Source organism: Cryptomeria japonica, chromosome 5, assembly GCF_030272615.1.
Source record: "Cryptomeria japonica chromosome 5, Sugi_1.0, whole genome shotgun sequence".
Taxonomy (NCBI): Eukaryota; Viridiplantae; Streptophyta; class Pinopsida; order Cupressales; family Cupressaceae; genus Cryptomeria; species Cryptomeria japonica.
The window spans coordinates 301,808,983-301,821,867 of record NC_081409.1 but is presented as its reverse complement, the minus strand read 5'-3'; the positions used below and the strand labels follow the sequence as shown (position 1 = coordinate 301,821,867).

The window sequence follows — 12,885 nt, the reverse complement described above, 5'->3', positions numbered from 1 at the left end:
TTGCCTACCAGCAAGGCTATACAACCATGGTTGAATGACTATGAGAATTGAGTGGGAAAACATGAGATTCTGGTGCATCTATCACATTGGTAAATAAGCTATATGAAAATAATTTCAAATTGAATACCTTACCAATAATCTATTTGATGATAAGTTCCAACATAAAGTGAATTTATTTGTTTTAATTAAGTAAGAAATTATAACAATGCACATGACATTGGAATGTAGCTTGATAATCATGGAACACAACCTCCACATGAAGGTCTCGATGTGCATTCTAGTAGTGGAGGTATTCATTTTCTATTCAATTTTTTAATGTAATTATTAATACAAATAAACATCTTAAATTGTAATTGGTGTAGAAATTAATGTAACCTTTTTTGTTAATATTTTAGAGCATGTAGTCGATGGTGACCAAGTGGAGCATGATATGGGTAGACAACATCCATGTTGGTGTAAATAATTATTCATCTTGGATATTATTACACTTTACTTAAGTTTACTTAGGAAATGCATTTCATAGTAGTTTGGATATGAGACACTTGGGTGTTTGTGCCACATTGGGATAGTGTGTGTAGGAGAAATTCCACCTTTTATGGTGTTGATCTTGTTGTTACACTCCACTCTTGTTGTTACACTCCACATTCAGTGGGTGATCCACCTCATGTGGAAGATTATATTATTTCTCCTACCTACCCACACCTATTTCCTACCTACCCTTGTTTCTTATTGAGCCACATGTCATGTTTGTGTGCTCACATATCCCTAGCCTTGCCTATATAAGCAAGCTCATCTACATTGTATGTAACTATTGAATTATGATTATTGATCATTTTCTATTGATGAGAATATAGTTTATTCTTGTCCTATATTGTGTCTCTATTTTGTACATTTCATTGAGCTCTTGATCTTGGCAAAATCTCACAATCCAGAACGTGATGTTCCCCAGTGAGGTAAAGAGGACCATTGTTATTCATTTAAACATATTTAATTGCGATTGGTGTATTGATTAATGTAACCTTTTGTATTTCAACTCTAGAGGATCTAGAGGGTGTTCAACATGTTGAGGTTGAGGCTAGACAAAATGATTTGAATTTAACCCATTTCTTTGTTATTGCAGAGGACCCCCCTTTGCATCAATGTCCTCATCCTCAGAAGAGGATTAGGCATACATCGAGATCACGAGTAGAGGGTAGAACAAATGAAGAGGGGGGAAGTGATGAAGAAAATGATGTTCCACTTAGACTTTTCATAGCTTCAAAAAAAAGAAAAAAATAAATGATTGTAATCTACATTATTTGATAATGACTAATTTTTATGTGTTAATGAATGTAATTATGTGCTAATGAATGTTCATGAATGATATGTGTTAATTAATATTGATGAATGTTGGGTGTTAATGAGTGTTAATGAATGTTATGTGTTATTGAATGTTATGTGATAATGAATGAATGCTATATTTTATTAATGGATGAAACAATGAATGAATGTTAGATGTTAATAGATAATTTAGAATGATGTTAGGGGGGGGAGGGGCCAAATGAGCTTCCACCTTCACTTGGTTGGCCCTGTTAAGTAGAGAATATTAAACTATTCTCAAAATCAAGCAAAGCTCAATAAGATAACACACTTTTCAATATTTCATTATGTTGCACAGTTAATCTTATTGAATAATGTATATTGAATCTTAATTGCAGGGTCCAACAGAGCCAACACGAACAACAACACCACAAGTAAGTGGTTTTTTTAAAAGTTTTTTTTTCATGATAATCTGGGAAGGTTCATTTGTAGTGTTATGTGTAACTATGAAGGTGAGAAATTTATATTTTTTGTGATTCTGACATTTATTTTTTGTTCTAGGTAGATGACTTGGAAGAGGTCAGTGATTACTATCAAAACAGGGGTCGCTTTGATGAGCTCATATCCGTGTTAGTGATGAGCGACAACATTGGAAGGAACTTACATATTTATATATTCAAGATGATAAATATGATAATGTTGCCACTACTATCATGAACCATTCTCCAAAGGCATGGGATCATATGCAATTCAAAGATGTTGTAGTTAAAGTGGCCAAGGTTGAATTGTACTACAAAGTTGTACACTTTTATTTGAAAGAACACCCAGATCTTATTAATGACCTCTTGAATGTCCTTGCACTTAAGGTAGATCACACACTAGTGGTTGACATCATGCATAAGGTATGGCTCTAAACTCTTTTTTTCTATTACTGTTACTATTTTTAGGATTACTGAGATGTCTTTCACTTGGGTATTAAGTTTTTCTAGATGTTCTCTTTAGTAGCTATTTGGTTTGGAAAAATTTCATGACTATCTTTTGTTCTATTGTATTTGTTATCCACACTGGACATCTCTGTCTTGTGAAGTCGTACATGGTTGAAATACAAAGCAACAATGTAGCTGTTGTTAATGAGGTTTTGAATGAAATTTATGTAGAAGAGGAAGATTATGATAGGCTTAGAGAATCTATAGATATGCACAATAACTTTGATCAGATAGGGCTTTCTCAGAGGGTGAGAAGAAATTCTCTATTGGTTCTTTAATTTAAGTTAAAGTGGGATGTAATTTAGCATTTGAATAGTTTTCTAATGATCTTGAATTTCAATTAGGTTGAGAAACATGAACTTCTTGAATTCTGGTTAAAGGGTTTTCTATAGAAAATTTTCGGGGAGGCAAATGATTCTTGAATTCTGTCTGGTTATATTTATTACTTGCTGAAAATTATGAAATGCTTACTTATAAATGTTTATGAAGTTGTGCCTGTATAAATTAAAAGTATGATCCCTTAATGAAGATTGCTTCTAAAAATACCTGATTTAATTATATCAGAGCAACAATAGACCAGTGCCTTCATCCCTTACTGATTTCATACTATTTCAAATTGAAAGATCCTACGTATAACCATGGAGATAGTTTTAATAACTTGTTTTCAAAACAAGACCATCACATCAAAAGCATCTATATGGTTTGTAATTGAAATATAAAATGTAGTTAGTCTTATTGAATTTTAACTCTGCTCTAAAAGACCAATAAGACAATTTGAAACTTGCCAACCAACCTTTCAAACTGATGCTCAAACTGGAAATTAGTCTCAATCATAATAGCATAAGATAGCACATTGACACAATCTAATAAAATAGATTTATCACATGGAACTAATCAATCAATTGAAAAGCATATATGATTCAGAATGAAGAACACTTGTAATTTATATTGAAAATAGATAATCAAACCAATTGATTTCAATATGTATCATCCATCAACTTTGATATTTCCAGAAAACAAACTACACAAGTGTTGTATAAAATTGTCCTGATAAGATCATAAAACTTGAGATATCTCCCCCACTTGTTCTAAAAGATCTTCCATTTATACATGATGATTCAGTTTGAAAGTGAAAGAGCATACCCTTTCATTAAAACTAAAACTAACTAAAACCTAACTTCCTAAAAACTGTCTTTACAATATGAACATACTATAAAAACATAGAAAAACATGACTCTGGGCTCCAACTTAGACATCAGGCCTGGTCTCCTAGCATCTTGCCATAGTTCTGGATATGCTCAAGTACTTCTCTAACTTATATGTGTCTGCATCATGGATGATATCCCTGACAATGAATTCCATTGTGACAAAGTTTTCCATCTGTTTCACATTCTCTTTCAATCCAATTCCATCAATTTGGGAAATATCAAGGGTGACATTGAGAAGACTACGTCATTCTGAGCTCCATACATCTTTATCCTTTAGCTCACCCTTCTGATCAGTTAATTGTGGGAAACCATGTTGAACAATGTCTTTGCATTCATCATATTCAAATTGTAATTGTTCATCAAATTTATTGTGTTTAGCCAGCAACCTCTTTATTTTTTCAATTTCTTATGTTTCCTCTTTGGCCATTGTTTTATCATGCAATCTTGTTCCCAATCTGTTTGAAATTATGTTGTGTGAAACTACATCGTCCATGTTCTTTTGAAAGACTGTCCAAAAATATTTCAAAAATCCTTGTAAAACCTCAAATCTTTTAGTTAGTAATACACCAATAGTATATGCCCTCACACTTTGCATCTGTTTTAATATCCTTTTATTTTCTTGCTGCAACTCCTCGCATTTTTTCTTCCATTGAGAGCTATCCAGAGTAAGAACCATTGACACATGTTACCCACTTCTCCTTAGCGTTTCTTCATACAACTCCTTGTACTAGTTTCTCTCCCTCACTACTCTGACCATCTGCGCTTTATTGAATTTTGAAATATCTACTCCAATATCAACAGAAACAATTGGATCAATTTCACCAACTTTTAGTTTCATCATATGGCCAAAGGCCTTGTCAACATCAATGATCTTTGGTCTCTTGTGGGGAGGGTACAGAGCCCATAATATCAAAGATTCCTCATCTTGATCAAATCTTGAACCAATAAATACATCATTTACACCTTGTATATCCAATTTGAATTCCTTGTTTTCTGAATGCAATAAACTATCAAAGATAAAAGAAGCATCAAGGTCCCATCTAGGAAACAAAATCACCCCAGCCTCTATAAGAAGTTGCCTCCCCTTTTGAGGGGTCATTGTGGTTATCTTTGCATCAATTTCCTCATTTAATTTCTTTAACAACTTAGCCTCATTATTAGGTGTTATGTTGGGAATAGAGTCCCTCAATTTATTCCCTTTAAGATTGTACAAGAATATTTTAAATTCATTGGAATGAATAAAAACATCATTAGCAACAAAAGTAGAAAACTCCTCTAACCGAGAGTCAGCATGAACTTATAATGCTGTCTCTATTTGGCCCTACATGTTTGGCTCTTCTTCCTTCTCTGGCACTTGCCATCTAGAGACAACTGCATTCTCACCAGATTCACTTTCTGCCTCCTCCTCAGTTTCAATTTCCTCGAGTCTCCATCTCTTTTCTATCAGTTCATTATTCAATTGATCAATTACCTCTTTGGCCTTTGCATCCTCCATGTCTTGAAGATATCTTTAGCGTCAATACTAACATGCAGATAACCTCCCAAGTTCTAGCTCTTCTTGAAAGACTGAATGTATCCTTCAGGATCATAGTTTTTCTCGGCATAATGCTCATACAAATTGTATTCTTCTATTATCTTCTTATCAATTATTTCATAAGATTTGGTTTACACTATGGTGAAATCACCAAAACTTAGTGTTCTAGGTAGTAAGGCTTGCTTATGCATATCTGCAAAATGTTTAGCATTGGACACACTCAATTGCCTCACAATCTCTAGATAAGTTATTTTGTCTGATACTAGTTTTGGCAGCATGTAGGGGCTCCCCTCAAATGCATATACTCTAAAACATGTAAAATCCTTATTCACAAACTAGTCCCCCTAGCTATGGTCAACAATGTGTCTTTCATCATAATCCCTGGGTCTTAGGAACCTCATGATCTCATTAGAGATAGACCCTTCACATGAAATCCCATACATTTGGTACAATGACATCACGATAAGTTCTTCAAACTTAATATAGTTGGATCTCATATATCAAGAATCCCAAAGAGATGTACACAATTAGAAGGGCTTCTCCTCACCTTCCTTGTTCTTGGTATTTAATTTTAGGCCCTCAGGAAAAAAACCCTTTACATATCCATAAAATAACACTAGATGCATCAATAGTGAATAAAATTTGAAATTGCAATGAGTATCATCCCTAAGGTTTAAAAAACCTTCGTGCAACCTCTCCACCAGATATGTTGCATAGTCAAAAGTCCTAGGTTCATACATTTGTATATATTATAGGCTAACACCAGCAGCCCAGTGCTTGCTAGATCAGGCACCTCCACCCCTCCTACTTTTCCACATGACATATATGTGCACTGCAAGTAGTGTCTAAACAAATCAATGCTGAATGGTGACTCGTCTTCCTCTGTTAATTTTCTTGCTTGCCTCTTGTGAATGGAAAATTTCCAACTGGTATATGTAGTGTCCATTCTGAGATACTCTTCCTCCAACTCCCCAAGGGCTTATTGGGGCTGGGGTCTAAATTGAAAACCTTGTTTATGGTACCACAAAAAATCTAATAAATGCTTCCCCATTTGGGAGTTGAATGCACCTCTTCACCGAATTATAATTCCTCACCGAAACCACTAGCAATCTTATGTTTACAAAAACATTAGGGACTGTTAGCTTACCTAAATTTGTCATCCAAGGATTGTAGAGCAGCATCTCCTTGCCCCTTCTCAAATAGTGGAACATAAATAGTTCATGTCCCCTTACCTTGGTCTAGACATCTTTGAGCTTTTTGTACTTGTCTTCTAATTGGTCTCTCCATGGTAGGTGCTGCTTCGACCTTCTGGATTTTGGGCTAGGTGCCTACATTTGGTCTATCATGTCTTGGTTTAACTTCTTGACTGGAGGCACCTCTTCAGTTTTTCTTTTCTTCGCCTTAGAGTCATAGCTCTTGGACACCCTCTTCTTTCCTATTGAACTCAAAGCTTCCATTTCTGCAATTACTATCCTCTATTCTATTTTTAAATGACACAATGTGTTCTATCTGTGTATTCTTCTTTCACCAACATAGTATTTAGACAAGGCAATTTCTAGTTCCGTCGTATTCTTTTGCAATAATGAACTTCTCATAAAATTTGCCTCATGTGAACCATAGATGCATATCTACTGCAAGTATTAAATAGAAGACTTTTAAAAATTAGTTTTGAATTCTAATATGACAATGGCTCGTTGGCATATGTCTCCTCAATGAATATTTCCCTTTTGGTTCTCTTTGAACAACCCTTTATCTACTTTGACATCTTACTTTCTCTTATCGGGATACCCTAAGCCGATGACTCCTTTTCCTCCTCATTGGGTATCAGGTGAGCTCATTTAGCATTATCACGATAGGCATTGTTTCCCTGATGGGCTTCACCATCGACATAGATCTTCCTGATGCAACTGGCTTCATCACCATGAGTCTTCTCGATTGTGTCTTCGCTCTACTCAATCAGTTCGCTCCTTCATCGAGTATTGGGGTAATTTGAAATGAAACATACCAATAAGAAAAGTCTTTCTGATAGAGTATGTTCCATCGGTATATGTTTCACCAATGATTTCTTTGGGTGTTGGGGTGGTTCAAAGTAACACATATCGATCGCTTTGGCTATATCGATGCAACCAACTTCATCGCCATGAGTCTTCCCGATAGTGTCTTCGCTCTGCTCAATCAGTCCACTCCTTCATTGGGTATCAGGGTAATATGAAATGAAATATATTGATAAGCAAAGTCTTCCTGATAGAGTATGTTCCATCGGTATATGTTTCATTGATGATTTCTTCGGGTGTCAGGGTCGCTCAAAGTAACACATACCGATCATTTTGGCTATATTGATGCAACCGACTTCATCACCATGAGTCTTCCCGATAGTGTCTTTGCTCCACTCAATCAGTTCGCTCCATCGGGTATCGGGGTAATTCGAAATGAAACATACTGATAAGCAAAGTCTTCGCGATAGAGTATGTTCCATCGGTATATGTTTCATTGATGATTTCTTCGGGCATCAGGGTGGCTCAAAGTAACACATACCAATCAATTTGGCTATACTGATGGACTCTTCTTTTCACCACTCTTATCGGTATATCTTACCGATACCCTCATCGGCTATTGGCAAGACAATTCTCCATTGCTACTGCTAGTGTTTACTATATCGATGGGTCATATCGGTATAGTTTTTTCTGATGCATCAATTCTCCTCAACTTTTCTCCTTGATCGGTATAACATCTATCGATGAGTACAACTCTGACTTGCTAAGCTCTCTCATCGGTATATGGTATCCCAATACCTCCTCACCTCAATCAGGTGATCGTGAACTTACAGATGAATTGGTGGTGTATTTTGTGGAACAGATATACAATTGGTAAAACATATAGTTGGTTTTTCTCTCTCATAGGGTAAAGTATATTTTGAATTCTCATTTTGGATTGGGGCATTGAAATGGGGCTTACTTTTGCAATTAGGAACTGCAGGGCAAGAAAGAATGCTTTGCTTCATGCTTGTTCATATGCTATAACTTGATTAGACCAGATGTGGCTTTGGAACTTGCCTGGATGAATAATATGATTGACTTTGTGTTTCCATACCTACTTCAGGTTCTTGATATACTCTGATGATTCTGTGAATATTTTAAATTTCTCTTTAATAAATATTTTAAATCTTCTACACAATTAAATAGCTAATATTCAAAGAATTTCTTTTTCAAAGTTCATTCGAGAACACATGACAAAAGTTGATGAGCTTGTTAAGGATAAGTTAGAGGTTGTCCAAGAAGAGAAATCCAAGGAGAAAGAAGAGAAAGATCTTGTTGCTCAACAAGTATGCATTTTTCTTAATTGAGCCTCAAGGAGCACTTGTTCTACTCTACTAACAGTTTTTAAAAATTCAAATAAATATGTGCCTATTTTGTTTATAGAATATAGCATTTTAAGAGCACAATTAAGGAAATTATAGAAAATAGCATGCACATTTTTAAGAGCATAATTAAGGAAACTATAGAAAAATAGCATTTTTAAGGAAATTAGAGAAAAATTATGTGCTAACATATTGCACTGTCAAAAAAGGATAATCTTTACAAGGAGGCATTGGAAACTAGTTCTCAAACGGGTGATCATGAACTTGCAGAGGAATTGCTGGTGTATTTTGTGGAACAGGTATTTTGTAGAACAAGTTAGAGGTTGTCTAAGAAGAGAAATCCAAGGAGAAAGAAGAGAAAGATCTTGTTTCTCAATAGGTATGGATTTTTCTTAATTGAGCCTCAAAGAGCACTTGTTCTACTCTACTGACGGTTTTTAAAAATTCAAATAAATATGTGCCTATTTTGTTTACAAAATATAGCATTTTAAGAGCATAATTAAGGAAATTATAGAAAATAGCATGCACATTTTTAAGAGCATAATTAAGGAAATTATAGACAAATAGTATTTTAAAGGAAATTATAGAAAAAATTATGTGCTAACATATTGCACTATCTAAAAAGGATAATCTTTACAAGGATGCAATGGAAACTAGTTCTCAATCGGGTGATCATGAACTTGCAGAGGAATTGTTGGTGTATTTTGTGGAATGAGTTAGTGGTTGTCCAAGAAGAGAAATCCAATGAGAAAGAAGAGAAAGATCTTGTTGCTCAACAGGTATGCATTTTTCTTAATTGAGCCTTAAGGAGCACTTGTTCTACTCTACTGACAGTTTTTAAAAATTCAAATAAATATGTGCCTATTTTGTTTACAAAATATAGCATTTTAAGAGCATAATTAAGGAAATTATAGAAAATAGCATGCACATTTTTAAGAGCATAATTAAGGAAATTATAGAAAAATAGCACTTTTCAGGAAATTATAGAAAAATTATGTGCTAACATATTGCACTATCTAAAAAGGATAATCTTTACAAGGATGCAATGGAAACTAGTTCTCAATCGGGTGATCGTGAACTTGCAGAGGAATTACTGGTCTATTTTGTGGAACAGGTATTTTGTGGAATGAGTTAGAGGTTGTCCAAGAAGATAAATCCAAGGAGAAAGAAGAGAAAGATCTTGTTGCTCAACAGATATGCATTTTTCTTAATTGAGCCTCAAGGAGCACTTGTTCTACTCTACTAATGATTTTTAAAAATTCAAATTAATATGTGCCTATTTTGTTTATAGAATATAGCATTTTAATAGAATAATTAAGGAAATTATATAAAATAGCATGCATATTTTTAAGAGCATAATTAAGGAAATTATAGAAAAATAATATTTTTAAGGAAATTATAGAAAAATTATGTGCTAACATATTGCACTGTCTAAAAAGGATAATCTTTACAAGGATGTAATGGAAACTAGTTCTCAATCGGGTGATCATGAACTTGTAGAGGAATTGCTGGTGTATTTTATGGAATGAGTTAGAGGCTATCCAAGAAGAGAAATCCAAGGAGAAAGAAGAGAAAGATCTTGTTGCTTAATAGGTATGCATTTTGCTTAATTGAGCCTCAAGGAGCACTTGTTCTACTCTACTAACGGTTTTTAAAAATTCAAATAAATACATGCCTATTTTATTTATAGAATATAGCATTTTAAGAGCATAATTAAGGAAATTATAGAAAATAGCATGCACATTTTTAAGAGCATAATTAAGGAAATTATAGAAAAATTATGTGCTAACATATTGCACTATCTAAAAAGGATAATCTTTACAAGGATGCAATGGAAACTAGTTCTCAATCGGGTGATCATGAACTTGCAGAGGAATTTTTGGTGTATTTTGTGGAACAAGTTAGAGGTTGTCCAAGAAGAGAAATCCAAGAAGGAAGAGAAAGATCTTGTTGCTCAACAGGTATGCATTTTTCTTAATTGAGCCTCAAGGAGCACTTGTTCTACTCTGCCAACGATTTTTAAAAATTCAAATAAATATGTGCCTATTTTGTTTACATAATATAGCATTTTAAGAGCATAGTTAAGAAAATTATAGAAAATAGCATGTGCATTTTTAAGAGCATAATTAAGGAAATTATAGAAAAATAGCATTTTTCAAGAAATTATTAAAAAATTATGTGCTAACATATTGCACTGTCTAAAAAGGATAATCTTTACAAGGATGCAATGGAAACTAGTTCTCAATTAGGTGATCGTGAACTTGTAGAAGAATTGCTGGTGTATTTTGTGGAACAGGTATACAATTGGTAAAAAATATAGTTGGTTGTTCTCTCTCATAGGATAAAGCATATTTTGAATTTTCATTTTGGATTGGGGAATTGAAATGGGGCTTACTTTTTCATTTGGAACTACTGGGCAAGAAATAATGCTTTGCTTCATGCTTGTTCATATGCTATGACTTGATCAGACTAGATGTGGCTTTGGAACTTGCCTGGATGAATAATATGATTGACTTTGTGTTTCCATACCTACTTCAGGTTCTTGATATACTTTGATGATTCTGTGAATATTTTAAGTTTCTCTTTAATAAACATTTTAAATCTTTTGCAGAAATAAATATGTGACTATTTTGTTTACAGAATATGTATGCTCAGCTTCTTCCCCTTTTCTTTGCCAACACCTCCAATGCCTGGCATGGGAGTGGGCATGGGAGGTTGCTTTTAGCTAGGTATGAGTGGAATGGGAATACCTCCCATGCCAGCTTATGGTATGCCATATATGGGTGGCTATTGATGGGATTGAATAACTTAACATGGGACACAATTCTTCAATCATACATGGTTTTTTGAGGCTGATCTTTGAGTGGAAAGATTAGATTGTCAAATTGTTTTTATTGTTGTTTGGTTGGTTGATACAAAATAATGAATCTTTAGTATTATTGTATTGGTCAATCAGTTCAAATCTTTCCATCCACCAAGCATTCGACACCCAAACCGTCGCATGATTAGATTGTCAAATTGTTTTTATTGTCATTTGGTTGGTTGATACAAAGTAATGAATCTTTAGTATTATCATATTGGTCAATAAGTGCAAACCTTTCCATCCACCAAGCATCCGATGAGGATGTTGTATGTCCGACAGCATCCTCATCGGATAAGCAGTGAGAGGGCATCGAAATTCTGATGCCTACCCAGTTTATTCCAATGACTATCAAGTTTTTTCGATGGCTAAGCAGTGAGGGGGCATTAGAATTTCGATGCCCACCCAATTTATTTTGACAACTATCAAGTGTTGCCAATGGCTAAGTAGTGACTGGGCCATTTGATTTTAGATGCCCGAACCGTCTCACATACAATATCCTCGTCAGTGTGGATGCCCTCATTGCCATCAAAATTCTGATGGCTACACAGTGATGGGGCCATCTGAATTCAGACACCTAAACCATCGCACATATAGAATCCTTGTCAGTGTGGATGCCCTGGTTGTTATTGGAATTATGACAACTTATCAAGTTTTAATGATGGCTAAGCAGTGAGGGGGGCGTCGGAATTCCAATTTATTCTGATGCCTTAGCCGTCAGAACATTACCTGCAAGGTGTTAGAATTCTGATCACTTATCAAATTTTACCGATGGCTAAGCGTAGTCATGGCCATCATCAGAAGAGTCTTTGATGTCATTGAAATTCTGATGGTCTTGAGCACCCTCAGAATGTCTGACTACAAGTTTTCGATGGTGTTGCTCATCGGTAGTCCGACGAATCATAGTCAAAATCCTGATGAGCTACCGTCAAAATTTGAGGCCAAATGTACTAGTGTTATTAGTGACTTCTTCAATTTTAGATTCTTCTTCCTCTTCATAACATGGTTCCTCAATCTAATTTACCACATTTTGCTTTACTTTTTGCAAGTCTTCATCAACTCTTACATTTACACACTCAACAACTTTCTTAAGGAATTTGTTTAATCACTTGTATGCTTTGCTATGAGTTGAGTAGCCCAAGCATATACCCTCATTGTTAGGATAACTAGTGAACAACTAAGAGGGGGAGTGAATCAATTGTTAATAGATTATAACTTTTAATCCACAATACAACCTTAAATAAATCAAGTACTAGTGAAGCACATATAGATGCTAGTAGGAACAAATACCGAAAAAAATTACAACTTAACAATTAACCAGATAATCAATGCAAAGAAACCATACCACATAACACCATGATTTGTACGTGGAAAACTCAAAAAGGGAAAAACCATGGTGGGAATCCTACCCACAATCAGATGATACTTCTGTAGAAAGTATGCATTACAATGAGGGGCCTACACTTGCAGCAAGGCACTCTACCTAGAATGTACTTCTCATTACAAAAGGAGTCTCACTGACTACAGAGAGGCTAAAACATTCTCAAGATAAATGGACATCAATCCAATAGAGTGAACAACTGGAAATAACATCTACTATGCTTGATTACAATCTCGGTCAAGCTCAATGTCAGAGGACT

General features: G+C 34.7%; 1 pseudogene; it reads left to right on the top strand.

Moving 5' to 3' along the window:
* Positions 1–2,012: 2,012 nt before the first annotated feature.
* Positions 2,013–11,110, top strand: LOC131045776 (clathrin heavy chain 2-like; annotated as a pseudogene).
* Positions 11,111–12,885: the final 1,775 nt, after the last annotated feature.